The sequence below is a fragment of the Hyperoodon ampullatus genome (assembly GCF_949752795.1).
Source record: "Hyperoodon ampullatus genome assembly, chromosome: 10".
NCBI classification, from domain to species: Eukaryota; Metazoa; Chordata; class Mammalia; order Artiodactyla; family Ziphiidae; genus Hyperoodon; species Hyperoodon ampullatus.
The window spans coordinates 65,315,511-65,333,384 of record NC_136923.1 but is presented as its reverse complement, the minus strand read 5'-3'; the positions used below and the strand labels follow the sequence as shown (position 1 = coordinate 65,333,384).

Below are 17,874 nucleotides of genomic sequence, written 5' to 3'. Positions count from 1 at the left end.
TTGACAATTTTAACATAATGTGTCTTGGAGATGGTCTTTTTGCATTGAGTTAATGAGGGGCTCTATTTGCTTCATTGACTTGTAGATTCAGTTCCCTCCCGTGGTTGGGAAGTTCTCAGCCATTTTTTCTTTTTAATTATATTTTAAAAAGTTTATTCTTTTTTTTTTGGCTGCGTGGGGTCTTCGTTGCTGTGTGCGGGCTTTCTCTAGTTGAGGCGAGTGGGAGCTACTCTTTCTTGCGGTGTGCGGGCTTCTCATTGCGGTGGCTTCTCCTGTTTCGGAGCATGGGCTCTAGGCGCACGGGCTTCAGTAGTGACTTGTGGGCTCTAGAGCGCAGGCTCTGTAGTTGTGGCTCACGGGCTTAGTTACTCCGCGGCATGTGGGAACTTCCCGGACCAGGGCTCGAACCCGTGTCCCCTGCATTGGCAGGTGGATTCTTAACCACTGCACCACCAGGGAAGCCCCTCAGCCATTATTTCTTTAAATAAACTTCTCTCCTCCCTTCTTGCTCTCTTCTTCTGAGATACCCATCACCCTAATGTTGCCCTTCCTAAAAGAGTCAAATGGCTCTCACAGAATTTCCTCATTCTAAAAAGATTTTCGTGCTTGCGTTGGCAGTACATATACTAAAATTGGAACCATACAGAGAGAGATTAGCATGGCCCCTGCGCAAGGATGACACGCAAATTCGTGAAGCGTTCCATATTTTTATAGGTAGCTAGTGGGAAGCAGCCACATAGCAACAGGGAGATCAGCTTGATGCTTTGTGACCACCTAGAGGGGTGGGATAGGGAGGGTGGGAAGGAGATGCAAGAGGGAGGAGATATGGGGATATATGTATATGTATAGCTGATTCACTGTTATAAAGCAGAAACTAACACACCATTGTAAAGCAATTATACTCCAATAAAGATGTTAAAAAAAAATAAAAAGATCTTTCTCTTTCCTCTTCTACTAGTATCATTTCTACATTTCTATCTTTGAGCTCACAAATTCTCTCTTCCATACAGTCTTCTCTATTTCCAGTGCTTTCTAAAGAATTCTTCATCTCGTTTATTAGTTCTTTAGCTCCAGAATTTCTGTTTGGTTCTTTTTTTTTTTTTAGCGTTTCAATCTCTTTGGGAAAGTATTCCTTCTGTTCTGCTTTTGTGAGCTTCCGTTGCTCGTTGAGTTTCTTCCTGACAGCTGTTTTGAATTCTCTATCAGTTAGATCACCATATCCCATGACCTTATGATTGGTTTCTGGAGAAGTGTCTTTTACTTTTGTGGTACACTATTGCTGTGGTTCTTCATGGTGCTTGATGAGTTGTCCTCTGCCAGCACATTTGAAGTAGCGAGCACACTTCGATTCTAATGAATCGTGGGTTTAGAAGTTAGAGGCTTTTCTTTTGTTTTCCAGTAGGTGGCACTAGAGCACACGGTTTTGGTTTCTCTTACCTGAGCTGCCTCTTGTTATATTTGAGTTCTTCTGTCAGAGGTGTTGCAAGGTGCTCTCACTGTCACTTCTTGTGCCTCTGGAGTCATTGGTGCTTTGCTGCTGCCAGTGTTGCTGGTGTTGCCACCTGAGGCTCTGAGATGGGGGATCTTCTGCTGTGTCTGGGATCCCCTGAGTTGCCACTGGCTGTTGTTTCAACCTCCAAGTACTTTCTCTTTCCCAGAGGTCAGGGAGTGGGTCTGATCACAGGGTTGGTTCTCCCCGCAACCAGCCCCCACCCCTAAGTGGGGTCCAACTGTCACCTCATTAATATAACGAGACATCTTTGTGGTTCTCATCACTTTGGAAATTCCAAGGGTTTTAGGAGAACTGTTCCAGGAATGGGGAAAAAGACCAAATATAGATTTCATTTTATGAAACCCAATATCACACTCTGGGAAAAAGTAAGCTGCCTCTTGTGTAATTAAAAATTTGTTAAGATGGTAAGTCTCATGGAAAGGATTCTTATCACAATAAAGGTGGGGAACACAAGGAAATTTTTGGAGGTGATGGATATATTTAGCCATTGGACAGTTGCATTGATCAGCTCTGGAGGTGCCCTACCTGGGGCCCATCTGCTATGTAAAATAAGTAAAAAAAAAAAAATCAAAGCCAAATTGATTGGGTTTTTTCTACTACTAGCAGCAGAAAGCGTCTTCATTGAAATAGTCATGCCATACATTTTAATTCAACCTTATAATTTCACACCAGGTTTCAAATAAAATGAGAGGAATCATTTCTTCATCTCAGATAACAAAGCAAGAGTAAAGCTGCAACCTTAGGATCAAATAAAACATCTCAACTGTATGTCTCTTGCAGACATGACTATCCCCTTATTTAATTCCTATAGCATGATGACTTGTTTAGTGTAAATAATACACAATGCAACTAAGATGTTCAAAAAATAGACTGAATTTGCTTAAAAATTGAATAATAGTCTCTGACACTGGAGGAATTGTGCTCAAATGATTATTACTTTGAAATAAACTTCTAAATCAATCACTTACACTTAGGATTTCCTTCTATTTGAAACTGACTCTTCAAATGGAACAAAATAGCAGAATCCTCTATTTTCTCAACCAATTTCTTTCTCTGAGACTTGTCCAACAACTTTATATAATCTATATTACTTATAATTACTTCTAATATAATAATTTACTTATATTCTCAAAGTCTATGGAATTTAGAATTATATAATGATTTAATAGTTGCACAATGTTTTATACAAGGGTAGAATATTTCTTTGATTTACTTTTCTAGCTTATTTCTAATCACATACTTTTTGTCAAGTTTGCTTCCATTCTTATCGTCTGTTTTCAGTTTATGTATCTCCATTTTAATCTTTTGGATTAAATTTACCATTTACCATTTACCAAGCCCATTTACCATTGCAACAAAAAGAATAAAATACCTAGGAATAAACCTACATAGGGAGACAAAAGACCTGCATGCAGAAAACTATAAGACACTGATGAAAGAAATTAAAGAGGATGCCAACAGATGGAGAGATATACCATGTTCTTGGATTGGAAGAATCAATATTGTGAAAATGACTCTACTACCCAAAGCAATCTACAGATTCAGTGCAATCCCTATCAAATTATCAATGGCATTTTTTACAGAACTAGAACAAAAAGTCTTAAAATTTGTATGGAGACACAAAAGACCCCAAAGAGCCAAAGCAGTCTTGAGGGAAAAAAAATGGAGCTGGAGGACTCAGACTCCCTGACTTCAGACTATACTACAAGGCTACAGTAATCAAGATCATATGGTACTGGCACAAAAACAGAACTATAGATCAATGGAACAGGATAGAAAGCCCAGAGATAAACCCACGCACCTATGGTCAACCAATCTATGACAAAGGAGTCAAGGATATACAGTGGAGGAAAGACAGTCTCTTCAATAAGTGGAGCTAGGAAAACTGGACACCTACATGCAAAAGAATGAAATTAGAACACTCCCTAACACCATACACAAAAATAAACTCAAAATGGATTAGAGACCTAAACGTAAGACCGGGCACTATAAAACTCTTAGAGGAAAACATAGGAAGAACACTCTTTGACATAAATCACAGCAAGATATTTTTTGATCCACCTCCTAGAGAAATGGAAATAAAAACAAAAATAAACAAGTGGACCTAATGAAACTTGAAAGCTTTTGCAGAGCAAAGGAAACCATAAACAAGATGAAAAGACAACAGTCAGAATGGGAGAAAATATTTGCAAATGAATCATTGGACAAAGGATTAATCTCCAAAATACATAAACAGATCATGAAGCTCAATATTAAAAAAAAAAATCAACTCAATCCAAAAATGGGCAGAAGACCTAAAAAGACATTTCTCCAAAGAAGACATACAGATGGCCAAGAAGCCCATGAAACGCTGCTCAACATCACTAATTATTAGAGAAATGCAAATCAAAACTACAATGAGGTATCACCTCACACCAGTTAGAATGGGCATCATCAGAAAATCTACAAACAACAAATGCTAGAGAAGGTGTGGAGAAAAGGGATCCCTCTTGCACTGTTGGTGGGAATGTAAATTGATACAGCCATGATGGAGAACAGTATGGAGGTTCCTTAAAGAACTAAAAATAGAATTACCATATGACCCAGCAATCCCACTACTGGGCATATACCCAGAGGAAACCATAATTCAAAAAGACACATGCACCCCAATGTTCATCATTGCAGCACTATTTACAATAGCCAGGTCATGGGAGCAACCTAAATGCCCATCGACAGATGAATGAGTAAAGAAGATGTGGCACATATATACAGTGGAATATTACTCAGCCATGAAAAGGAACGAAATTGGGTCATTTGTAGAGACATGGATGGATCTAGAGGCTCTCATACAGAGTGAAGTAAGTCAGAAAGAGAAAAACAAATATCGTATGTTAATGTATATATGTGGAACCTAGAAAATGGTACCGGTTTACAGGGCAGAAATTGAGACACAGATGTAGAGAACAGATGTATGGACACCAAGGGGGGAAAGCGGTGGGGGGGTGGTGGTGGTGGTGTGATGAATTGGGCGATTGGGATTGACATGTATACACTGATGTGTATAAAATGGATGACTAATAAGAAAAAAAAATAAAGTTGTACCTAATATAAAAGGGGTTTTTAATATGTGTTTGCCAAATAAATTAATCAATTAATTAATTTACTGGTGCACACCATATTTAGTGTTAATTGATATAAAAAATAAATTTTTGATTACATAAAATATTTGAAAGTTCTTCAATTTAAAATGATTAAATAAGATATTCAGACAAGTCAAGCTTTCAAATCTGTTCGTTACAACATATTTTCTCATTGTCATTTAGGCCACCACTTTTACAAACCTTCCATTGTTTCTATATACACATGTGAGTAGAATAGAATGGAATGGAATGGGTCTAGCTAGATATTCTTATTCTCCTCCTCTAATTTATTAAGCAAAATGTTGTATACTACACATACTCTCCTGTACCTTGCTCCAAATATATTTTGGAGATTATTCCATAGCAGGGTACAGAGAGCTTCTCATTTTTTTCTAGCTGCAGGGTACTTCATCGTTTAGATCAGTGTATTCATGCATTCCCTTTTGTTTCCCAGCATTTTCTCTGTTTTCTGCTAAGGCAAGGTCCACACAGTATTCTCTCATGACAGACAGTTTGTCACACTATCTTGGGGGGGGGGCCTCAGAAATACATCTTTTCCACTACAGTGGCTTTGTCCTGATAGCTTTCTGAAGAGAGCACATCCCAAGTCAGCGTCAGCATGCCACTGATTTTTATTCAAGAGATAGAAAAAAAAATTGAGGTGTTGAAGTCTACCCTTAATAATAAGAGTAGAAGTACCCAGGTTTAGATATTTTCTTTTAAAAAAATCAGGGAAAAGAGACAAAAGAATGTGATTGAAGGCATCATATACTTACAAGTTACCTGCATGTCTTGTATTTGTTGTCCTCTTTCTGTATCCCATGGTGTGAAGGGACTTGTGTGTTTGTCTTTGAGAATGCAAAGATGTAGGAGACCAGGAAGTGGGTTCAGTAAGGGCTTTCTCCTAGCTCAGGGCAACATGCCTAAATACAGAATGCAGAAAACCGGAGATAAAACAGGGAAGGAAGCAAGGAAACCTTCCAGATCACATGTGTCCAAAATTCCGGAATGTAAATGAAAACCATCTTTGTTTTGTGATGCAACTCTGCCTTTCTTTTTTCCTTCTATTTCTTGTCCTTGATGCTGTATGAAGCAGAAGATTCACTCCCTGTGTATTCCAGAAAATAAATATAAGGAAATGTGGGCCAAAGGAGGCAGCAAGGGTAGAAAACAAAGAGGATCAGGAAATAATGAAATAAAGTACTGGAATCAACACAGGGAACTTCCAGGTCCAGGTGAGGGGCTGAGGAAGCCATCCAGGACATTTCCTGCAGGGTCATTCAACCAGATCCTGAGCAAACCAGATCCTGAGAAAGTACTCTTGTGAAGAATGAGTGCTAAGCAGGAAACCTTTTCGTGCTGTGAAGAAGCTGGGACAGAAGGTTCTTCTTTTTTTCAAATTTTTTTTTTAATTGAAGTAGAGGTGATTTACAATGCTGTGCCAATCTCTGCTGTACAGCAAAGGGACTCAGTTACACACATATAGACATTCTTTTTTATATTCTTTTCCATTATGGTTCATCACAGGAGATTGGCTATAGTTCCCTGCACTATACATTAGGACCTTGTTGTTTATCCAACCTATATATAATAGTTTGCATCTGTTCATCCCAAACTCCCACTCCATTCTTCCCCCACCTCCCCTCCCCCTTGACAACCACAAATCTGTTCTCTATGTCTATGAGTCAGTTTCTGTTTTGTAGATAGGTTCATTTGTGCCGTATTTTAGATTCCACATAGAAGTGACATCATATGGTATCTGTCTCTTTCCGACTTACTTCACTTAGTACGATCACCTCTAGTTGATGGGACAGAAGGTTCTTGCTTGAGTGTCACCATCTTCGCTCCAGCTCTGGAGTCCTACAGGAGACAGAGGAGAGGGGTGTTTCCAGACCTACCTCTTCATGCTGCTTCTTTCCCTCTTTTTGGGGGCCTCACGTTAAAGCCCTGTAGTAAGAAGGGGGAAATCATTCTTTTTTTTTTTTTTTTTTTTTTTTTTTTGCGGTACGCGGGCCTCTCACTGTTGTGGCCTCTCCCGTTGTGGAGCACAGGCTCCAGACGCGCAGGCTCAGTGGCCAAGGCTCACGGGCCCAGCCGCTCTGCGGCATGTGGGATCTTCCCGGACCAGGGCACGAACCCGTATCCCCTGCATTGGCAGGCGGACTGTCAACCACTGTGCCACCAGGGAAGCCCGGAAATCATTCTTAAGCCTCCCTGAGCCAAAGATACTTTAGAGCACAGGCCTCTTATATTATTTATTTATTTATTTTAAACTGAAGTATAGTTGATTTACAATGCTGTGTTCATTTCTGCTGTATAGCAAAGTGATTCAGTTACACAAACACACATACACACACACACACACACACACACACACATTTTCTTTTCCTTTATGGTTTATCCCAAGATACTGAATATAGTTCCCTGTGCTATACAGTAGGACCTTGTTGTTTATCCATCCTATATGTAATAGTTCGCGTCTGCTAACCCCAAACTCCCAGTCCATCCATCCCCCACCCCCTTCCCCTCGACAAACACAAGTCTGTTCTCTTATTAGCTGGTGCAAAGCTTTATTGCAAACCGCCTAATCAGAATTCAAAGTCTTTCTCATTTTATCTGTCTCCTGTCTCGTCATCTCCACCACCATTTCTAGCAGGCCAAATCTATCTAAAAGAGGATGAAAGGGCATTACCTGTGGGCTGAAGTCCAGAGTATCCTAGGAAAGGGAAGGGAGGATGTATACTTAAAAGATACGGAGGAAAGTCTGTCCCCGGATACAATGTCCCCAGCCCCTGACTTCCCCCTATCACCTGAGATTTCTCTACATCACCACCCATATCACCTGATGCCAGGGTGGAGAGGAGAGGAGAGAAGTCCCTGAGAGCATGTGACCTAGGAAGCTTCCGTCACACAAATCCAGCATCATTTCATCAGGCTTAGCGTCTCTTCCTGCATTTGCCCCAGTATCTCCATCTGAGATCTCCATGCATGATAACCCTTCTCTTATCTCTACAGGCCATCACCTCTTATATTTCACCCATAAATAACTGTGGACTGTTGATTTCTGGATTTCCAGGAAATTTGAGATCGACTGGGTAAAGGTTGCTCAATGTGCCCTCTGAATATCGATGTCCCTGTATGATGACCCTGTAGGATAGGGTCATCGATATTCAGAGAACTCACTGAGCAAAGGCATACTTCTTCCTCCAAAAAACCTGCAGGGCATCTCAGCTGATAACAGCTTCCTTACCATTTTAATTCCTGATTAAGAGCAGCCCCACCCCAAGGAAGAGCAGACCCATAACACAGGCCCCGATTCTACTCAGCATCTTGCCTTTTGAAGGTTCATACCGTGTCCCTGAGAAAAGAAGCTAGTTTGGGTGATTTTTACCCTGAATACAACTTCTCTGAGACTCTGAGAGCTTTGATTGGGGGTAGAAGCCTGATCTGAAAGAACTAGAATAATTGGCCATTCCTAGAAAAGGAACGGCTACAAGGTTCAGGCAGTGAATCGTTTAAATATCACAGCCCTGGCATCTTCAACACACGTCTTCAACATCTGTTGGATGAGGAGCCTGGGACTGGATGAGATTGAACTCCCCTCAGGTCAGGAACATCCCTGTAGAGAATGTGCCCCTTCTCAGGTCACAATAACACCTCAAAGCAGGAGTGTCAGAAGCACAAGCCCAGCCCGACACAGGGGACTGGTGCCCAGGACCAAGGGGTGACCATGACCTGTGATGTCATGGGAGGCTCAAAACAGGGACATCCTCTATTCTGCTTGTCAGGCAGAACTGCCTCCCCAAGGAGTATAGGTATTTGTAGAAACCATCACGGGATGTTTGTAAACTATCAGGGGATTTCTATCACAGGATATCACTGGGCAGCCCCAATAACCTAAGCTGAAGGAGAGAAGAACATGGAGCAAATGCACATATGCTGTGGGGAGAGGAGAAACTTGACACTCGGGGGTAAGCAAGTCTCCTCCCTGATGGATAAGGAATTTTTGAGGTTAGAAAGCTTCTCACTCCATTCCACTGTGGCAGGGCTTATCCAGCTGGGGTGCTCCACGTGGCAGGTGTAGACCTCTCCACTCTGAGGAACTATTTCAAGCATCACTATGGTCTGGAAGGTCCAGTCTCCATTAGGGATCAGGCCTGTGGAGACCACCCCCCGCCTCCTCTTCCTGGCCATTCTGGAAGCACCTGACTTCAGTGTGGCCTGGATAGAAACCATTCACAGAGCAGACCAGGAGGCTGTGGTGCCACAGGGGCTGGGTCTTTGCAGGATACACAGTCACTGTAGGCTCCAGTAGGAGAGAAAATGTAGAAGGAATAGTGAGGGAGACAGTAAGTCTCCTGACCAGTTGCAGCCTTGGGCAGGCCAGGCTGCCATGTGGCTTAGGAGAAGTCAGTGTCATGGGTCTTTAATTTAACCCTTAAAACAGGGCCTATTAGAGTTGAGAGATGTTGAGCAAAATTGTGGGGTTTCTTTTCATAATTCAGAACAGTTACTTATTGTTGAATTATTTACAAATTTTGCAAGACACAGGGTGCCTTCAATAAAAGGGTGATTTCTGTAACTAGGCTGCCTGGGTTCAAATCCAGGCTCACTTCTAACTGGTTAATCCTGGGAGAGTTTTTTTTTTTTTTTTTTTTTTTTTTTTTTTTTTTTTTTTTTTTGCCGTATGGACCCAGCTGCTCTGCGGCATGTGGGATCCTCCCGGACCGGGGCACGAACCCATGTCCCCTGCACTGGCAGGCGGACTCTCAACCACTGCGCCACCAGGGAAGGCCCCTGGGAGAGTTTTTAAATCCCTCTGTGCCTCAGTTTTCTCTCCTCTAAAGGAGGATAATGATATGAATTTACCTCTTCAAGTTAAATGAGTCATATATACAATGGAATACTACTCAGCCATAAAAAGGAATGAAATAATGCCATTTGCAGCAACATGGATGGACCTAGAGATGATCATACTAAGTGAAGTAAGTCAGAAGGAGAAATACAAATACCATATGATATCACTTATATGTGAAATCTAAAATATGACACAAATGAACTTGTCTATGAAAGAGAAACAGACTCACAAACATAGAGAACAGACTTGTGGTTGCCAAGGAGGGCGGGGCTGGGGGAGGGATGGAGTGGGAGGCTGGGGTTAGCAGATGTAAGCTATTATACTGTATATGGAATGGATAAACAACAAGGTCCTATTGTATAGCCCAGAGAACTATATTCAATATCCTATGATAAACCATAATGGAAAAGAATATTTTAAAAAGGATGTATATATGTATAACTGAATCACTTTGCTGTACAGCAGAGATTAACACAACATTGTAAATCAACTATACTTCAATAAAAAATATTGATCATCATATTAAAAAAAAAGAGTTAATGGACTTAAACTATGTAAAGAAATGGCTGGGGGAATTCCCTGGCGGTCCAGTGGTTAGGACCCTGCTCTCACTGCTGAAGGCCCAGGTTCAGTCCCTGGTCAGGGAATTAAAGTCCCACAAGCCGCACAGGGGGGGCCAAAAAAGAAAAAAAAAGAAGTGGCCAGAACTTAGCTTTCAGTATATGTCAGTTACTTATTGAATGTTTTTACTGTGAAAGAAAGTGTGATTCACAGCTTCAGGGTAAATTAGGGAACAGTAGTGGGGTAGATAGAGATATAGAGTCTGAAATCCTGGTTACACTGCCTCAATGGACTCACATCTTAGAATAGCACAGAAATGGTTCTTCCCCTGAGAAGCAGAAATAGACAGAGGTCATTCTCTAACTCTATGAGTTGTGTCTCAAGGAAAGCATGAGTCCTGCAAAGGAAAAGGAACAAGGAAAGTTAATCATTTAAAAAGTTTTTTATTGTTTTATACTCAGCTGATGGATCTCTCTCTTGCTCTTTTTTTTCCCCCCCAAAAGCCACATCTAGTTTTGCAATTGTTATCGTTTTAGAATTCTCTCTCCTTCTAAACTGACATTTGAGATCAGGGCAGGGTCTGGGACTCTTCACATCTGAGACAACCTCTAGCACTCTCAGGCCCTCAATAAATACAATTATTTTAAAAGAAAGGAGAGGGACTTCCTCGGATGTCCAGTGGTTAAGACTCCGCCCTCCCAATGCTCGGGGCCTGGGTTTGATCCCTGGATGGGGAACTAAGATCCCACATACTGCAACTAAGCCTGCGTGCCACAACTAGAGAAGCCCTCGTGTGGCATCTAGACCCAGCACAGTCCAAAACAAATAAATAAATAAATTAATTAATTAAAAAAAAAGGAGAAATGGGGGACACATTTGTACAGTACCACAAAATAGCAGATTTAAGATTGATGGTAAATTATTAGTCACAATTTTTCAGTTTCTATTTCAGTAAGTAAAACATGTTAAATTCTTTATATGGAAAATATTGAACAGAATCTAATAGAAACCACAAACTGGAGAAAATGTTGAACCAAGTATCAGCAAAGTGTTAATAATCTTACTGCATAGACAACCCATAACATGACTGAGAAAAACACTAGGACCCTAGTGGCAACAGATTAATAGATAATGCTTTGAGCAGTCATTACAATTGGGGGTGGGGAAGAGAGAAGAACTTTAGAAATAAAAGAAATGTAAGTTAAAAATAATAAGATAAATTTCCAACTAAGTGGCAATATGGAAAATAAAATCTAACAATGGGGAATGTGAGGTAAATTGTTTACAACCATACAAAGGGAAAACACAACTACTTAAGTACTATTAGCATTATAAAAATAGTAACATCAGTATGGTATTATTAGTAACAAAATTGTATCTGAAAAGCTAGCTTCACAATCATTTCAAATATGTAAAAATATACACACCAAGAAAGCAAAAGAGTAGTTGGAAATTTAGACCTAAAAGTAGCCTCAGAAAGGTCGGAGGTGAGTGGGAGGTTCTTCTCCGCTGCACCCCTAATTAGTCTCCCTCACAAATTTCATTATCAAAGAAACGCGCCTGCACACAGACGCCGGCACATTTACTTCAGGGGTTTCAGGAGCAAGGGGGTGTGTGCCCAGAGCAGACTGGGGCTCCTCTCACGTTCTCCCAAGCCTCTTACATTCCTCACCTCTCCTCCCCTACCCTCCCCCAACCACAGACACCTGGAGGTCCCTTCCCGCATCTCTGATCATCCACCCCAGCCAGCCTTTTCCTCCGTCTCCCCTGCCCCAGACTCTCCCAGGGCGGCAGTGGAGGATGCCTGGAGCCCTCCCTCCTGCATCCCTCTCCCCATACCCCCCTCCCTCCCGGTCCTCTCAGACCCCAGGCCCACTCCCCCCACCATACACACACTCTCTCCCCTCTCAGCAGCACACGTCGACAAAGTCTCACATTAGTTTTCCCACAGAAGGCTCTCACGTGTACCCTCCTAACTTCTATTTGTCCACAATCCTACACACTCAGCCTGGACTCAGTCCCTCTGTCTCTGTGTCTCTCTGTCTCTGTCACCCCCCACTCCCGCCCCGACCTCGCCGCCGCACGGTGCTGCTCTCCAAGAACTTGTAGTTGATCCTGCAGAAGGTGTGCACGGCGGCCCGCGCCCGCTGCAGGGCATCCTTCTGGCGGTTCCAGAGCTCCGCGGCCGGCCGCCCCAGCTCGCTCACCTCCGGGTGCTCCCCAACGTCGCTGTCGAAGCGCACCAGCTCCTCCCGGTTATAGATGTACCTGTCCAGGAAGTGCACCTGCCGCGTGCTGTTGGAGAGATGACACTCGGACTTTACCTGCACCATGAAAAGTGCTGTGGGGACAGGAATGACGTTGTCACCCGGGCGCATGGGAAGAGACTGGCGGTGACGCCCACCGGGCGCAGGCGGGGGGCGCTAGGACTCCCTCGGAGGCTCTACCGGCACCCCACGGGTTCATCTTCCACCTGCCAGCGGTGGAGGAAGGACGTGCTGGGCGGAAGAGACCCCTCTGCTCCTGAGCCATTCGGGCTCCACTTGGCTTCCATGCTCGCCTGGACACCTCCAAGTGTGAACTGGACGGGGATTTGCCCCATCACCATATCCTCTTAGGAGCCTCCTTCATTCTGTAAGTACTTGGTTAGGGCTGTGCTTGTGCCCAAACTTCGCTGTCCCTTGGGACTCCAAGGAAGGGAACACAGCCGTCTCCCCTCCACTTGTGGAGCTTAAAATTTAGTGAGAGTGATGGACAAAAGCCAAACACGCAAGAATTTATACAGAAGTGAGAAATGTCAGGATAAAAGTGTGGCATTCGTATAGCAGAGAATGATAGGATGACCTAAATTAGGTTAGGGTGCCAGAGAAGTGGTCTCTGAAGGCCACTTTAAGTGGTAACATAAAAGCTTACGTGGATGTGAGCTAGAGGAAGTGTGTGTGTGTGTGTGTGTGTGTGTGTGTGTGTGTGTTTAGGGGAAAAAGAGAGACACATTTTAGGTAACGGTAATACTGTGTGGAAAAGCTGAAAGAATTGATGAACTTCCTCTAGAAAGTTCACGGAAGCACAGGGAGTGAGAAAAAGGAGGGGAAAAGATTAGACTGGAAAAATCACATGGAACCAGGCACTTAAAATCCTTTTTTGAATTTTGACTTTATGCTAAATGTAATGAGAACTATTGAAGAGTTTTAGGAGATTAAAACCATAACCCCAATACAGGTCCACAATCCCTTTTCTGCATTTCCAAATCTGGACAGCTCAGAAAATCAAATTTTCTAAAAATTTGCTGCTAAAATTCGTTTGGCAAATCTGACCTGTTGAGGGAAGGGGTCAAAAGTGTCTCAGAGCTCTTATTGGTTACATGTGGTTCTGTAGCTTCACTGTGTGTAAAGATACATATAGACATAAATATACACATATATATCATATGAATGCACATATTTTTGATTTTTTGGTATTAAATTACAGTATCATTGACATTATGTTAGTTCCAAGTGTACAAGATGATTCAATATTGTTAAAGGTTATACTCCATTTAAAGTTATTACAAAATAATGGTTATATTTCCCTGTGTTGTACAATATATCTTGTTGCTTGTTTATTTTATTCATCGTAGTTTGTATCTCTTAATCCCATACCTTTATCTTGCCCCTCCCCCCTTCCATTTCCCCACTTGTAGCCACTAGTTCACTCTTGGTATTTGTGAGTCTGTTTCTGTTTTGTCATATACATTTGTTTTATTTTTTAGATTCCACTTATAAGTGATAACATAGAGTATTTGACTTTCTCTGTCTGACTTATTCCACTAACCATAATACTCTGTAGGTCCATCCACATTGTTGCAAATGGCAGAATTTCATTCTTTTTTATGGCTGAGTAATAGTCCACTGTGTGTGTGTGTGTGTGTGTGTGTGTATATATATATATATATATATATATATATATATATATATATATATATATATAAACACCACATCTTTACCCATTCATTTGTTGATGGACACTTAGGTTGCTTCTGCATCTTGAATATTTGTAAATAATGCTGCAGTGAACATTGGGTTGCAGGTATGTTTTCAAATGAATGTTTTTGTTTCTTTCAAAAATGAAAATGAAAATATTTTTGTCTTTAGATTTAGTTGAATTGTGAAAATGTCAAAAAGAGTTAAAGAATAACCCTGTGTTTAAAAGTAAGAAGAATAAAAGGAAGTTTCTGGTATCATTAATAGTGTGGAAAGTAGCATTGCTGCAGAAATTTGAGGCATTTTATTGAAAAATATTGTAGCAGCCACCACTATTTATGACTTAAAAAGACAAGTTGTTGAAATAAAATAGAGATGTGATGACCAAGAACTCGTGACATTTTGAAAAACATGGTGTAAGGCAAAAAATAAAAATGAAGATCTTGAACTTGCTTTGATTGAACGGATTCAACAAGAAAGGAATGAATTTGTTCAACTGTCTAGTTTTGGGGGTAATGAAACAAGCTAAATAAAACCACGAAGAGCTGAACTGGAAGGTGAGTGTGTGTAGAAAGTGTAAGTCTAGAATTTTTAGAAGCAGCATAGTGTATATAAAGCAGTGTTTTCAACCTCAGCACTATAGACATTTTGGACCAGGTGGTTCTTTGTGGCTGGGGAGAGGGAGCTGTTCTGTGCGTAGTAGCCTGTTTATCAGCTTTCCTGGCCTCCACCCACTAGTTGTCAAAAGAAACCCCCTGTGTGCCAACTAAAAATGGTGCTATCTGGAGCCAATATTCTGCGGCGGGTGAAGGAACGGGGAGAAAGTGTGCTGAGCTGTCGTTGGGCGAGAACCATGGGTGTAAATCATATGAAAAAACTGTCCTGGAGAAACCACTCTCAATTATGGAGCAGCTGAGAGTGGCATAGAAAAATTTGCCAATATTATATCTGTTGAAAATCTTGGTCCTACATGATATATGTTTTTTGGGAAGCCAGTCCCAGTGAAGAGCTGTTTTTTCCAATAAAATGAATTTGTTCAGTCCAACCAAAGTTGACTGATTTCTTTGCCTTGGCAATTAGTCACTGTGATATTGTGATTTATGATAAGAAACATGTATTTGTTCTTCATCCCCGTTTCTGCCACAGATCTCCTAAAACTCTGGAAATTTCCTAAGGGGTAAAATCAATAAATGAGTCTTTTATATTAATTAGGTGACTTTTGGATCCAGTCTAAGGAGATGTACTGGTCCATAGTCCTCCCTATCTCAATAAACAGCATCACCATCCACCTAGTTATCATGCAAGACAAAATCCTGAGGGATAAGCTTTTGATTTTCTATCTTCCAACTCCCACCATTTAATTCATTAACAAGTCACTCAACAATCTATCCCAAATCTGTTCACTTCATCGCTACTACACTAAATGAAGTCACAGGCACATCTTCCCTGGAGAACCCTTCTACTCTCTCCTAACTGGTCTCCGTGACTCCACTTGGAACCCCTGCAATCCAATCTCCATGCGGTAGCTAGAATTAATTTTTAAAATAAATATAAATGGACTCTCCTTGTAACCCCTTAGTAGCTTCATATAGCTCTGTAAATAAAAGTCAAATTTCTCACTATGGCCATCAGGGCCTAACATGATTTGACTCCTGACTTTCTCTCTAACCTCATCTTATTCCACTCCCCAACTTGCTTTCTCTGCTTCAGCTCCTCTAACCTTCTTTCCGTCTCTTAAACACAGCAAACATCTTCCCACACTTTGACCTTTCCCTTGGTCCCTCTCCCTGGAGCATTTGTCCCTTAGATCCTTCCCATGTCTGGCTTCTTCTGATCATTTATGTCTCAATTGAATGTCACAGGGAGAGCTCTCTAGATACTTGCACTGAAGTCAGGTGAATACAATTTTCTCAGTCCCTTAACCCTTACATATTTTTTAGAGCATTTATTGCTGTTTGAAATGTTTTTCTTGGTTCAATGTTTATTGGGTTGTTGTCTTTCTCTCTTGTCATTAGGTAACTTCCATGATCATAAGCGACTTTTTTTCTGTTATTCAAATAGAATCCTCTGTGCCTAGGACAGAGCCCAGTATATAATAGTTGTTCAAAAAAGTATTTGTCATCTAAATGAATAAAGCCATAGTTTTGGGAATTGATCTTTGTGGGGCTCTTGGTAAAGCAAGAGGGGCTCCAGTTCCAACATACTTTTGTAATCATGACACCTTATGTCTCTTCTACTTTCCTGTGAGAAATTCAGACTAACTTCCTCTTTCTCCTCTTACTACTTGGAAGAAATATTCACAGGTAAGGAAAAGGTGTTTTAAGAGCTAGGGAACATTTCATGAAGTTTCATTTCATCCAATGTGTCTGTTATAGTGCTGAGGGTTTGTGCAAACCAGGGATTTTTAGTAACAGTGATGACATAGTAGGGGAAAGAATAGGGAAAAACCGGAAGGAGAGGTAACCAAAGATGACTAATTATGGAAAATAGATGGCATGATGAATGAACCTATGAAATTTGGGCCCAAGACTCCAAGAGGCCAGTGAGTTCCCTTGATTTCCTTACTGGCTTTCAGCCCTATGGGATGGAAACAGCCTTCACACACTCTGTATCCTGCTCAGGGTGTATGGTTTGAACCATATGAAATTGCTGATACTTGACTATTTGGGGTTTATAAAAATATAATTTCATAATTTATTCTATACTAGTTAAATCTCTTCTTGTGGGTTCGGGCCAGAGAAAGAGGAGATATAGGAGAAACTGATAGGATAGAAAGGTTCAAAATAGAATAAGCACTAATAAGCGCTAACCTGTGTCAGGTTTTCAGTTCTTTTGAGTTCTTTAAGGCATCATAGATTGCCCCTTAGATGCTCCTTAACTACAGGGTCATTCTCAGTACTAAGGATCCCTGCTTCAGGTACAGAGTGCTTTACGCAGGAGAAATAGGGAGAAAACTAACCCCAACTTTTGTCAGAGTACCTCCAGTACAGGCATACAGGCCTTATAAAGAGCGGGGTTTAGGGAGAAAGAAAAGGAGACAATAGATAACCAACAAGGACCTACTGTACAGCACAGGGAACTCTACTCAATATTTTGTAATAACCTATAAGGGAAAAGAATCTGTAAAAGAATATATATATATAACTGAAGTGCTGTGCTGTACACCTGAAACTAACTCGATATTGTAAATCAACTATACTTCAACTTAAAAAAAAGAAAAGAAAAGGAGACAATGGTGAGGTCTCTTGATACATCCTCACGTATTAGCGAGAGGTAGCTGCATCACAGATCCCGTGGACATAACACAGGATCTTCTAGGAGAGATCTTTCTAATTCCTTTTGAGTCCCCATAAAATTTTCAGAGGATTGTTCCCATTTTCTGGCATAACTCAACAGAATAAAGGGAACCACGGATGGGAATTATTTTGAAATCATTAATAATCATTTTAGATTATTTTTGAAAGCACTTCTAAATCCTCTCAAAACCCCGAAGGAATGGGATGTAAGGCTGGAGAGGTTTTATTAGAAGAGAGTTGACAAGAAATAGCCTATATGTATATATACGAAGGCACCTTATGCTGGTCTCATAAAGAGGGCAAGTACCCAGGCTCCTTTTGTTTGTGGAAGGAATTGAGGCTCCATATGATAAAGGTAAGTAGTCACTGAAGAAGATGTCAGGGTTTTAAGTGACATGGCCTGGACCCAGACAAAGCTAACTCCCTCCCTTCCCCCACATCCCAAAATAGCTCACCATCCAAGGTGTGCACTTACCTCTCCAGCCCAAGCCAGGAGCGGGCTCAGCACCATCAGTATCACTGTCAGTATTACTGTCCAGGAGCCTGCGGGGAACCAAAGGCACACCAT

General features: G+C 41.3%; 1 pseudogene across 1 annotated transcript; it reads right to left on the bottom strand.

Annotated features, from left to right (window-relative positions):
• Positions 1–6,430: 6,430 nt before the first annotated feature.
• LOC307058928 (DLA class II histocompatibility antigen, DR-1 beta chain-like) lies at positions 6,431–17,874 on the bottom strand (annotated as a pseudogene). Its single transcript has 6 exons — positions 17,778–17,874; positions 12,111–12,392; positions 8,661–8,931; positions 7,906–7,990; positions 7,670–7,779; positions 6,431–6,565 (listed from the first exon to the last, which is right to left on the bottom strand). The product of its transcript is annotated as a DLA class II histocompatibility antigen, DR-1 beta chain-like (transcript).